The 10,736-nt window shown below is 45.2% G+C and overlaps 1 long non-coding RNA gene across 1 annotated transcript; it reads left to right on the forward strand.

Moving 5' to 3' along the window:
- Window positions 1–3,723: 3,723 nt before the first annotated feature.
- Window positions 3,724–9,649, forward strand: LOC135323399 (uncharacterized). Its single transcript, XR_010384984.1, has 5 exons — window positions 3,724–3,812; window positions 4,203–4,250; window positions 5,367–5,450; window positions 9,017–9,124; window positions 9,513–9,649. It is a non-coding gene; the product is annotated as an uncharacterized LOC135323399 (long non-coding RNA).
- Window positions 9,650–10,736: the final 1,087 nt, after the last annotated feature.

The raw sequence follows: 10,736 nt of genomic DNA on the forward strand, positions 1-10,736 counted from the left end.
GTAAGTAAGAAAAACTATAGTAGCTATCATCTCATCAAGAAACAGTAATATGGTAATATCATTTGTGACAATAGTGGTAACATGCTTTTTCAAAGAAATGGAATAGCTTTTTATATGGAGCAATGAGGGGAAGCACCACTTGGTTGAATAGGTTGGCAACAGCTACTAGTTACTGCCTTTTATAATTTATCAGCATATGTGAAAATCAAAATCCTTTTAATGCCTCCCGGGACCTACATGACATGCTTTCTGTTTTTCTAAGCATCATCTTCTGCCACTGGTCCTCCTCACTCAGTGGCCCCTGGCTCTCTCTCTCTGTACACGGATGGTACGCTGCTCCCCCCTCAGCCCCGCCCCGGCTGTCCTCTCTGCCTGGAATGCTCCTCCCATGTGCATGAGCATGCTTCTTCACTTTCACTAATTCATGTTTCACCCAAAAGTCAACTTGTTAGTGAGGCCTCCCCTGAACATCCTGGTGTATCCTTCAAATATACTAAGTAGTTTACTTACTTATCATATTTACACTTCCTTGTGGGTCTCCTCTTTCAGAATATAAATTCTAATGGGTCAGGGCCGTTTGCCTGTTGTATTCCCTGACACATCCCTGGCAGGTACCACAGTGCCTGGCATATAGTAGATGTTCAATTAATATCCTATGGCTGTAGATGCTAATAGTCCAGTTGGAGGCATTCTGCCTGTTCTTTGCTACTTAATTTATCAATCAGTTAATCTCTATCTTTGGACATTCTTCTAGCTTGGGATTAAATAACCAAACCAAACCAAGCCAATTGGGAAAAAAGTCAAAATGTATCTTTGGAAAGTATGAAATCAGTCCTCTAAATAGAAATTAATCTATAAGAAGAAATATACAATATAAAAAATACTGTACCACATATTAATTATCATCCTAGGAAAAATATTTGATAGATCGCTTTAAAGTCTCCTTTAAGTTAATACCATATGTTAATTCAGAAAGCCAAACAAATATCAATTGAGCATCTTCCATGTGCTAGGCACATGGTGGCAGTGATGTAATGGCGGAACTTACATCACAGTCAGAAGACCAATAAAAACCAGCTAAACATTACATATAATGCCAACTGGTACTATGTTATAGAGAAACCAGTAGGGTAAGCGGTAAAGAATTAAGGGGTGCTGGAGTGGTCATCAAAGTCCTGTCAGGTGATGACATTTGCAAAAAGATTTGAGTAAAGTGAGGGAGAGACTCTCACACATCAGTAGAAAGAATGCCCCAGACAGAGGGGACACTCATGCAAAATCCTGCTACTGGAAGATGTGGGCATGTTCAAAGAAAAGCAAGGAGTGAAGAGGAGAGGGGCAGGAAACGATGTTGGAGTCGTCTCCAGGATTCAAGTCAGCATTGAGCCTTGCAGACCATGATCAGGACTCAACAGCTGTATTTTTAGGGCCAGAGGAGCCTCTGCCAGGTTGCACTATGATCATGTCTCCATTGAGTGACACGGTCTGATCTGAGAACATAAGTGAAGCAATAGGACGCATGCTTTATGAAAACCAGAGGGAAATCTGGGACTATACTCTATTTGGAAAGCAGCAGTGGGCAAAAAAAGGGAAAGAGGTAAGTTGAGTCTCCTCTGCCTTGGAAAGGTTAGACCTCACAGAACGTTGCCTTCATTGCGGGAGCATCCCTGCATGATGGGCAAGCTGGCATGTGTCCAGAGGAGCAAATAGGACAGTGGAGAGGATGAAACTCATGGGGTGAGGAGCAGCCAACCTGTGTCATGGTGAGCTCCATGTCCTCAAAAGCAGGATCCAAAAATATCATGGGATGGACTCCTGTTCAGGATGGAATGCCAGGATGCTCTACTGGCTCCTGGAGTTAGACAAAACAGGAGGGCTTACCTGAGTGTGTGCCTCTCTTAGACTGGCTTACCCAAAAGCAGTCCCTGAGACAGTGATTCAATGGCAAAGAGTGTGGGATAGAAGTAAAAGAATAAAGATGTGGGAGAGGAAAAGCGAGACAGGGAAAGGAAGGTAGCCCATACAGGGTATTTCTTTAAGTCAACTACCACTGTGAGTAACTGGAACTTAGTCCTGCTGGGAGATGGCGTGAAGCACGAGGTTCAGATTTATCCCACCTGAGTGGCAAGGGGACTGGGGTATGCATACACCAAGTCCTATCTGACATTCATTGAGGGCTACTCCCAGGGCTGTTAATTCCCCTTTGCTTTTTGCCCACCACGTGAATAGCTAAGCTGCTTGATGTAGGGGACAGAGAAAGCTCTTAGGCAAAGAGAAAGTTGGCCTGCTGTGCCCTAAAGGAGTAGGGCAAGGGCTATGAATAGGGCTCCCACAGTATCTGCTGCAACCACACCTCAGGGCTATTTTCATCCACGTAGGCTACACACAAGTGGTACTCCCCGGGGTTTTGCAACCAGCCTCTTTTTCCTTCTGGCCTCTCCAATCCCACTCTCTGTGACAAGGACAGCACAGGAGGAGTGCATGCCCCTCAGAGTGTAAGCTGTGGCCCATCCTTTGGTAGAATTCATAGTCTCTGCAGAGCACATTGTATTAATAGCAGTGAGAACTTGAGAACTTATGGCAAGCCCATCACAGAGCAGTGATAACACACTGAGATGTTCTTTGAAGAACTGGATGATAGAAAAGCAAGAGTTTTACAGTTCAAAGTCAGGTTATCTTTTGTTTGTGACTATTTCTGTGGGAAGAAGCTTAGGAGGCCAGTGGCATCTTTCCTGGATACCAGCAGCCAACATTTTTCTCTGTTTCTGTCCCCATTACATATCATGTCTAGGGCTCATGTTTTCTAAGTGATTTAACAAAAAGGACTCTCTCATTGGCAGGCAATGTAAATATAAAATTAGCTTAAAGCATTTTCCTTTTGAGCCAAAATTTTGGTTTGATGCCAGGATTAATTGGGGAGGAAATTACGTACACTGAGTTTTAATTAGATGCTGAAATGGAATGTGTGTGTGTGTGTGTGTGTGTGTGTGTGTGTGTGTGTGTGTGTCTGCGCCCCAGTGTGCACATGGGCTCACACATTTGCATGGAAATGGTGACCCGGTCCTAACTCTAGTGGTACAAGCAAGGCTGTTGTAAGGCAGGAATGACTTCATCAGGAACTCAGGAAATCCTCACTCAAACTTCCAAATATACAAATAGATTCCTTTTATTCTGCTGTGAATCAAAATGATGCCACGTCCTGTAATGAAGGATGTTTTGGGCCAGGTTGAATGGGAGCCAACCGCGCCTTGCCTTTGTTTCTATGACAGTCAATCCAAAGTTCAGCATCTTGAGGCTGGGAGTCACCTTATTTGGCAAATACAGGAATTCTGTTTCCAGATTTACTGGGGTGGGGTGGGTGACAGAGTTTTCATTTAATTTTTACCTTAGGGTAGGAGACGTGTTAATTGCTTGAGGCCAGATGCACAATTATTTGTGGACTCTAGGCAGGCTACTGTGCAGGCACATTAAAATAGAGAGTAAGAGCTGAAAAAAATTCCTGCCACAGTGAAGCTCTACTGTCATTGAGCCAAAGGATTTTTTTTTTTCAACTTTTTAACTGCAAATATATGTGGGAGTGGGTCAATAGATAACATTGGCTTATTTTTTCTTTCTTGGACAAAACCATATGCAACCATTAGTCTTTCTAAATATTAACTTCTCAAACTAACCAGGTGACTTGCTCCTGGGGACGGCAGGATGAAACGGTCTGTTGACCAGGCACCTGGGGACGAAGGTTCGCTGTAGCACCTTGAGCGCCATGATACAAACACTTCTGAAAACAGCAACTGGACTCTCCAGGAGACACAAAGGTGTGAGTCCCCAGGGCCCCGTGTGGGATGTCTGCCTTTGGATTTCAGAAAGAGGCACGCTGCCCGATTTCCCCAGCTGCAGGAAAGAAGTCACCCAAATGCTGAGATAATGCCTGAACTTGCAGCGTCTTCTGTCCCGCCTTCTGGTCCACCCCCATCAAATTCTATCTTTGTTTTCGGCCATGAGTCATGACCCACCCCCACCCCTCAGTCAGCTGTGACTCACAGCAGAAGCCAGATAAACTGAGCGCGGAGCAGCGGGGTGGGAGAGCCGCCGTGTTTTTCTCTTTTTTTTGCCTAATGAGAAAAGTTAAGTCAAACGGTCAGGTGGTGGGAATCTTCCTAAAGGGTTTGTTTTTCGTTTTTTCTGTCTTTGTGTGTTTCATTTAGGGGAATTCCTCCATTGGATGGGGATCCAGCTACATGTTCCTTTTTAAGGTAACTCTTTGACACTGTGGTTACAGCTTCTACCGTTGGAAATCATCTACCTTTGACTGATTGTGAAAATGGCCCCACTTTTTTTTTTCACTACTCCCTGCATTCTTGCCCTTTGCAATATGACTTTACAGCTACTTCCATTACAAGGTGGAGTCCCTTTGACCTACTTCTTGAATTTGGGTTTGGACATGTGCCTTCTTTCTCTAATAGAATGTTGCAAAAATGATGCTATTCCAGGTTAGGTTCTAGGCCTCAAGAGACCATGCCATGTCCCGCTGTCTCTTACTCCTCTGCTTTTCTGTGCTAACAAACCCAGGCTAGCCTGTTGGAGGATGACAGTTGTGTGCAGCAGAACCAAGTCATCAAGGCCAAGACTATCCTAGACCAGCCAGACCCTGGCCCACCTGCCAGCTGGCTACAGACAAATGAATGTGCCCCTCTGAAACCAGCCAACCTGGGTCCAAGCTAACAACTGCTCCGCTGATGTGTGGCTTCATGAGAAAAACAAAAACAAAGCACAAAATTGCTGTCTTCAGCCACTAAGACTTGTGGTAGTTTGTTATTTTGGCAGCAGATAACTGACATGCTACCCTTGTGCGTTGGAACTCAACTCTACGGACTGACATTTTTAGATCAAATACACATTTAGATCATGTGTATTTCAGGAGACCACATTTCTGAGTCCCGAGTCCTCTCAACGTTCAAAATACTGCTGCTCAAAGGCCCTTTGAAGTTGGAGAAAGTTAAGCTCTTGAAGCATACTACAGGAATTTATGAAATGAAAGCTACCCCTCTTCTGCTGTACACAGGTTATCAAACTAGATGAAATCAGAGCCAGATTGACTGTATTGCTTGGCTAGAGCTGTAAAGTATGAAGTCGAACAGACTGGGTGACTTAAACAGCAGAAATTCCTTTTCACACAATTCTGGAGGCTGAAAATTCAAGATCAAGAAGTCAGCAGGGCTGATTCTTCCAAGACCTCTCTTGGCAGTCTTTACATGGTCTTCCCTCTGTGTGTGTCTGTGTATTAATTTCCTCCTCTTATAAAGACACGGGTCATGTTAGCTCAGGGCCCACCTGAACAACCTCATTTTAACTTAATTACCTCTTTAAAGATGCTGTCTTCCAATGCAGCCACGTTCTGATATACTGGGGACCAGGACGTCAGCCTAGGAGGTTGGAGGGACACAGCTCAGTCGGTAAGACCCATTTATGTGCTTCCTGGTGCTACACACCTAAAACACTGCTCAGATGATATGACGACCTTGCTCAAATGCTTTCTATGGTTCTGAATTGTATATAAGGAACTACAGAAAGTTCTCCTAGAATAAAGCCCCCGTATATAAAAAACATTTGATAAAGTATTTAAAAATAAAAATAAATAGGATTCCTACCTACGGTGATTTTTCAAACTCAGTGGCATTTACGTAACATGATTCACTTTAAATTTGATACTGAACCTTTAATGCATGTTATTCTCTATGTTTCAATAATAAAGTAGAATCCATCTGACTGTTGTTGAATGGTTGACGGATTGATTTAAAAAATACTTTTCTAATTGAAACTCATACATTTTCATGAAAAATAAGTATATAATAGTGGCTTTTCTGACATGGGTATTATGTACATTTAGGGTCTTTCTCACAAAATATGCTATCCTCAAATTTTTGGTATAAAAGATTTATTATACATCACGAAGAAGGAATGAAAACTTCCTATCAGAAGAGAGGTTTTTTGCAGTTTTTGTCTTTAAAGAATGACTGTAGATAAATAGTCATCTTCAGAAGAGACTGCAGTGTTCTCTGTATTGTTGTTTTTGCCTATGTTTGGATACCTTAAAATCCGATCTGGTTAGTATGTCTGGAGCAATCCATTCTAAGTCAGATGTGGAACAAAACTTCCAATTCACTTCTTTCCACAGCTGGGTAGCCCTTGAAATTGCCAAGGGAAATTTCAGGGACTCGGGGCCATATTGAAAAGTGACCTTGGTCCATTTCCTAGGATTCGGTTGCTCAGTCTTTAACTAAATAACATATCAGATTTCAAGTGAAGTGTCCTACACTCCACGTGATTTGAGGGACTCAAATATTTCTAATTCAGTTAAAAATTCAATTTAATTCAAAACAACAAGCATCCCCTCCACCCTACAAATGTTATGCAATATGCTACGGAGGTCATAAATACGGCTGAAATGTGAACTTCGTCTCCATTTACACAAAACAGCAACTCCCCCACCCCAATGTTTCCTCCCTGGGGAAGGACCATGTGCTTTGCCAAATGTACTGTCTATGAACAGCCATTTACATCAGTGATCAAAACTAAGCAATCAGACAGGTGGGAGAACTCCATGTCAACCCCAGCCTTTGGGCCTTACTGTCCTGTTGAAATCGAAACCTGTAAAGCACACACACCTAGTCCCTCACCTGCATATGCTTAATTAAAATACAGATTTTTGAGGCTTTTCCCACAGAAATTACGCTTTAGGGGGTCTGCAGTGGTTCTCAGAAACTCACATCATTCAAACACTCTAAGGGATTCTGGCAAAGATTCAAATCTCCATCAGGATGAAATCCATCCTGCCTCTCAAGACATAAAGATCCCTGAGGTGGTAGGTTACAGCCCAGAAGCGTTCAGAACACAGAGGACGGAGGGACACCCTTCTCCACTGTGACAGGCGGGAGAAAAGATGTGGAGGACTGATTTCAGTGACAGCCCTGATTTGTTCATGCTTCCTGGTATCAGGGCCCTTTGTAGGATCCTCCTGTGTTGACACCGGGCTTGCCCATGTGACTTGCTCTGGCCAATGGGATGACTCTACTGTATATATGGATGTGTGTGTATATATATATATATATATATATATATATATATATATATATATGGATATATGTGTATATATCCATATATATGTGTGTGTATATATGTCTATATATATATATATATAATATAAAAACACATGTACCCTCACTACATGAGAAAAGTGCTAACATTGTTTTGGACAAGGAAAACTGGGCGGATATCAGTAATTGACTCCCATTGAATTCTGAGTTCCATAAGCTTTCTACTACTAGGCTAAACCCTCCAGTCATCCATCTTTCCATCTACCCAACAAATATTTACTAAGCACCAACTACACGCCAGTCTCCCTGATAAGTCCTGGGGTTAACTATGCTCCAACAAATGATGTGGTTGAAGCCCTTCTCACCCTTTACCTAATGCTTTTAACTCTAATACAATATGTTGAGATTTTATTGGAAACTGAAATGATCAGATGTGCTATAATACAGTTTTACTGCATTTCATAGTGGGTGCTTGGTTCTACTTTTCACAGCAGATCTGCACTCTCACACCCATGGTAGGATTTAGCACTGACGTGGCTCAATTTAAGGGTTACTTGGTAGGCTTCCTGTTTCTGCTGTGACCATCCAACCCTCTCTCAACTGTTAATGGACGGCATGAACGACAAATACGTTCATTTGGCTTTTAAGGTTGTTCTTTATTAGGCAGACCATTTAGTTTTTATTTATACTACACCTTTTTACAACCTTACCACTATCTCCCAGCCCCTCCCCACCACCCCCACCCCATCCCATCTACAATGGCTCTGGTCCAGCTCTTACGGAAGTTACATGTAATACACAAAAGACTGAGCTAGGACCCAGCAAATGCCCCTACTGAGTCAAGTGTCAAGGATAGGAGGGGAACCCAGGAAATAGGGTGACTGGCCAAGAGGTGTAGCGGAAGAGGAACGGAGTGAGGAGGCGCTGTACCGTTGCCCCTGTGGATGCCAGCTAACACGGCCAGTGAAAGTGCGGCGAGGTAGACCAGGGCCCATGCTACGTGCCTCTGCAGATGTCCCCACTTCCTCCCCAGATCCACTCTCCACCCTTCTTTACCTGCCCTGTGCCCCAAGAGGCTGACCCACATGGACTATGCCAATGGGCTTTGTCGCAATTTGGGCTCCCCCAGAAGCAGACCTTGAGATAGGTTAGCGTGTAAATCAGTGATTGCGGTGGTGATGCCAGGATGCAGGGAAAGGAAACAGGGAAGGGACTGAGCCCAGTAATGCAGTAGGCAACTGGCACTGGGTCCTGGGGGAGCTCTGGGAGATGGTGATGGCTGAGGAAGCTGGGTATTTATTCCCTGACTCCTGTCAGTCATTGGTTTAGGGCTACTTTGGGGTACATCCACTTTCCAGGAGTTATCTGTGCATGTGGACCAGGCATGCTCCCCTGCCAAAAAAGCCCGAAGGCCAAATGTCTTCAGAGTAAAAAAGCCCTCCACGTAGATTTGAGTGCCAAGGGGATGTGCTCAGGGCTGTTACTTGTTTTCGTAACAGGTGGCACCAGCAGGTGATTCAGAGCAGTTGCGGGGTGAGGTCCAAGGATCGCGCCCTCAGTGTGTAGCCTCACCACACCGCACAGCCCTGCTCTTGTCTTGCTCTGGGTGCGTCCCTTTGACGAAGGCCACGGCTTGTGTCGGGACACTTCTCTGGCTGCAACCCCTCAGATTTCCAGCACCTGCTCTCTGTATCCCTCAGTCCTGGTGAGCTCCGGGATGTCACAGGCTCTGGGCTATGCACAGACCCTTTCTTGCTTTTCCAAAAACATGCTGGCAACTGTGTAAAAGGCCCCTATCAAACAGCCCTCTATTAACCCATTAAAATGTACCTTTTGTAACCTGATGTAAGATATACCTTTATATGTGGGGTCGTCTCGTTAATACTTCACCCGATAACCCAACTGTTACGTTTCTTCCTTTACAGATGTAAGAACCGCAGTGGTAAGGTGCCCGTGGCTCTGAGGGCTAGGATGGAAAAGAATCAAGACTGAAGGCCGATTTGGCAGACAACAAGCCCACGTTCTGAAACTATGTAATCCAGCCTTATTGTTAACCACAAGTGTTCTTATTAATGCTGGGTTTCTGGCTCAATTCTAGCCCATTGTCCAGCCCTGGGATGGGTCTCCGTGGAGGAATGCTGAGCAGCGTGTGGTCAGGCAGGCCCAACTGGCCAGGTGACGCCCCGCCAGATGGTCGCTTGCCCCAGAGGCCACTATTGAAAACCTGAAAGAGACAAAATGCCTGTGGAATCCTCCTCCAGAGAGGGACCAGATGCTGCTTAGGAAAACCTGTCCACACTGCAGCGTCAGGCCCGGATGAATAAAGCCAGAAAAGAGGAGCTGCCCTGACTCGTTTTAGCATAAAATAAATGCCTACCGCCCCCTTGTCTCCCCCCCAACCCCATTTGTGGTTCCTTGTAGGTTAAAATGACCCCGATCAAAAGATGAGTACTAAAAACAGACTCTGCGAAATCAACTCCCATGCCTTCCTTCAAGCTCTCCATGGAGAAATAGCTGAAGGGGGAAATTAACCAGAGGAGCCCGCCTGCTGATGCGGGGCCCGGGTGGGTAGCTTTTTTTCTACTGGTAGTATTTCTGTTAGCAAAGAGTACAAGCTATTGGAGCACACTCCCCAGGCCTTAAGTGGGGGCACGGGTCGTGCGGGATGGAGCCTTATCAAGTGGGGCTGGAGGACGGTTTTGTCTGATTGTGACCCCGGGGTGCCCACTGGGATCTGTGAACAGGCCCAGGGCTGCGGGAGGGCCCCCGCCTCCCTTTGTTCTGCCCGGCTCCAGCGTGCAGGGCTGATCTGGTTATTATGCTCCTGAAAAGAATTTCTAGGTGGCCACAGTGACCATAAGGAACCGAGAAACCACGGGGGCTGAAAGCCACGAAGAACAACACGCCGGCCACTGAGTGCTAATCCCGCCCGTAATTAGAGGATCCCTTTCAGTCCTGCGGTGCCCGTCGAAATCTGAACTAAGGCAGAGAGGAGCCCGTCTGAGGTCTGTAGCCCACTTACCCAATGTGCTGTCCTCAGCATAATTTGCTCGTTTCCTGGGACTCTGTGTTTTAAAAAGAAGTCAGAAGGCTAGCTGAAGACTAGCTTTGGGGCAAAACCAGACCACATTTAAGGTTTAATTAAACTCGCCTCAGTTTTCTCAGCCGCCCCCCCCCCCAAAACCCAGTCTTAAAATCCTATGCACTTTCATGGAAATTTAATTCGTGTGGGTCTGATTTGTTTACCTTAGACTCATCAAAATGTTGTTTTGTAATAACGATCTCACATCCAACAAGATTTACATTAACTTTCTCTTGGGCGATATGTCTAAGAAATAAAAACTGATGTCTGGGTCCTAAAGGCATAAGTTTGCCTCTTCCAAGACTGGTCCTGTCTTCAGCCGTGCATGCTCTGTCTTCCTGGCTTTCCACACTCGCCGACCCCACCCCTGGCATCTCCAGGTCTGCACCGTGATAAAGAGGATCTGTGCCCAGTCACCGGAACTTAACTTGCGAGGGAGCCCAAGAACAGCCACTGCCACCACGTCTGTGGTGTCACTTTCTGTTGTGCTTTGTCACACACTGCCTGCTGGCTGAGTGCAGGAAAATGCACATCTGGTCACAAGGGCGCTAGTCAATTTTGGT

The sequence above is a fragment of the Camelus dromedarius genome, chromosome 18 (assembly GCF_036321535.1).
Source record: "Camelus dromedarius isolate mCamDro1 chromosome 18, mCamDro1.pat, whole genome shotgun sequence".
Taxonomy (NCBI): domain Eukaryota; kingdom Metazoa; phylum Chordata; class Mammalia; order Artiodactyla; family Camelidae; genus Camelus; species Camelus dromedarius.